Consider the following 2,887-nt stretch of genomic DNA (forward strand, 5'->3'; position numbering starts at 1 on the left):
TGTTCCTTCAATTTTCATACAATAAAATTATATCTATAAGAACTAAGGATTTTAAATTAAATATTTTGGTTTGATGAATTTTTTTTAAGAAAATTAAGGGTATATTATGAATTAAACAGTTGGTTTTGCTTTATTAAGTTATGGACAAGGTTATTAAATTTCAAAGAGTCTTCCTTAACCTTGAACCATGTTTTTCGAAACAATGGGTAAGATTGTAATTACGAGATTTTGATTAAGATATGAAAGAGGAAACAATATGGTTTCCTATTCTTAAGAATTTGTTAGCAACTCTAGAGTTTTGTAATACTCTTAAAAGAATTTTTAACGCTCTAATTAACGATAAATATTTTTTAAAATTAGATGTGCACCTAATCATTGTGCGTGAATCGAACGACGCGTAAGGAGCTTACATTTGGGATATATGAATGCTTAAAGTAACTATAGTACTCATTTACAGCACAAGTGATGCTTACAATTTACTTGTGACTATGTTTGCCATTACTACGTATGGATGCCATGATTGTTTATGACAGTATGAAAGGTGATTATAATTATGCCTCATGGACTATTTTTATTGTTTATCATGCCACTTATAAATTTTCATGATCAATGAACATGACATGGAAATATTCAAATTCCTTGTGAATGTTGTATGCTTAATATGATTATGTGAGCATCTAAGAAACATGTGTGATATATGAAATAGCATGACAAGATAGAATATGATTTTGTTGGCATGATATTTAAGTATGAACATTGGCATATAGTATGATATGATTAGTTTCACATATTAGTGGATATTGCCAGTCCATTAAATGAGCTAATATGATAGTTATATTTAATTAAGTCCGTTAGATGGACTTTATGCTCTGTAGTCTTTGGGTGCGGCGACTCTAGTGGTCATTGGGTCTATGATTTAGTCACAGTGTTGAATTCTATGAGCCTCGACCAGTCAAGAATGGATAAAATCCCGTGAATACTCACGTTACTGCTTATGTGAATGCCAACAGATTGTGATTGCGGTGTGATAGACAAGCCACATATAACTAGTGGTACACTCCTGGAAGCCAAGTTCGATTTGTTAAATGGTACGTGAGGTCTGTGTGTGCGATTCCTTAGACCTATTGGCTTGGAGTCTCGGATAGCCACATGATTGAGCATCAGCCGGCATAAGGCACTCCCACGGGTCCATTAATTCGTGCACGTTAGGATACTAGTCCATTAAGTATGTGATAAGTTATGCACATTGTTATGACATAATAATATTGTGCTGTGAGTTATTATAGAATGATTAGTTCATGATAGTATATGATATGAGGTTATGTTATGAATATATGAGTTTGATATGACATGATAGGACTATAGCATGATAAGACTATGTTGATTTAAAGTATGTATGTCTCTTAGTTAGATTTAATTATGATCATGTTAAATGGGAAAATGTAGATAATATTGTGATTGTGTTGTTTTCTAATGTCTTCTTGATTGTTGTGAATCCCTAATAAGAAGGCAAATATGCGTATGCTAGATTATTAGAGGTATTTATGTGTTTTAGATTTCAGCTACTATCAACACGTTATTGTTGTTTAAATCCTATGCACGATTGTGCTTATAAGAGTACATGACTACTTGAGAAGGCTTCGGTTACGGTAAGAAATTGATTAAGATTTATGATATGGTATGCTTATGGTAATGCTATGTTAAGATTATGATGTATGATATGATGTGATTATGGTTATGGTATGTTAAGATTAAGACTTATGATTATGATTATGATATATTTAGATTACTACTTATGATATATTATCATTATGATTATGGTACGTGTTGCCGTGTGTGTCAATTGCAAGTGCACGATATTGCTAACAAGTAATAAAGTGTGAGTTAAAAGTATCGTTTCCACATGGATAGCATATTTATTAAGTATTAAAATTGAAAATTTTAATTTTATTTGAGTAACCAAATCATGAGTTTTTGAATAAGTTTTACAAAATTTAATTTAAAAATCAAATTAGAAAATAAATAATAACTATTTTTTTTAAACAAGATTTTGATTAAATGATAAAACAATAATTAGGAAAATGCTAGGAATCATGATTTCACCAATATTAATCGGTCTAATCTATTTAAATATCATGATGATTTTGAGATCATACTATATTGATGGTCAAATCTTCTCATATTTTATGTACTTTTTTCCAAGTTATACATAAAATGTGACGACCCTCCTATGAGGCCGCCACCGTAACTTAGTTTTTAACTTGTACTTACTGGGGTTTCTTAAAATTTGCGGAACATTTTTTTTTTTTTTAATATAAGAAAGAATACTTTCATAATTTGTAACAATAATTTCAAATAAGTGAATCACTAAATTTCTTAAAGCTTTTCTTAATTTCAGTTAAGATAAAACGTTCTAAAAATATCTTTCAAACAGAGCAGCATTTGAACTCTTATTTCAAATGCTCTTTAAAAGCCTTTCTAAAACTAGCCAATTCAATCGGGCCATTTAATTTTGACTTTAAAACGGATTTCGTGAGAAATCTTAAATTCAAGTACATCTTAAAGCCCTTTTAAAATCAATCATTTAAATCGTCATGTTTAAAATTTATTTATTTGTTGCATGCTCTGTTGCAACGTTCTAAAACTTAAATACTCAAAACGAGGGTTGTTAGCTACGACCTCGGTTTTCTTAACATACATATGTACTTATACTTTTTAAACATACATGCTTGAAACCTTTAAATCATATATACATATACATGATTTTTCTTAAACTTACTGCGGAAGATAACTGCGGGAGCGTTATCCATTCCCATCTCCACCATTCGTCCGCCGCTTGCCATTGCCCTTCAAGAATTGCTGATAGGTTTCTTACCTACAGCATGAA

The sequence above is a fragment of the Morus notabilis genome, unplaced genomic scaffold, assembly GCF_000414095.1.
Source record: "Morus notabilis unplaced genomic scaffold, ASM41409v2 Scaffold480, whole genome shotgun sequence".
Classification (NCBI taxonomy): Eukaryota; Viridiplantae; Streptophyta; class Magnoliopsida; order Rosales; family Moraceae; genus Morus; species Morus notabilis.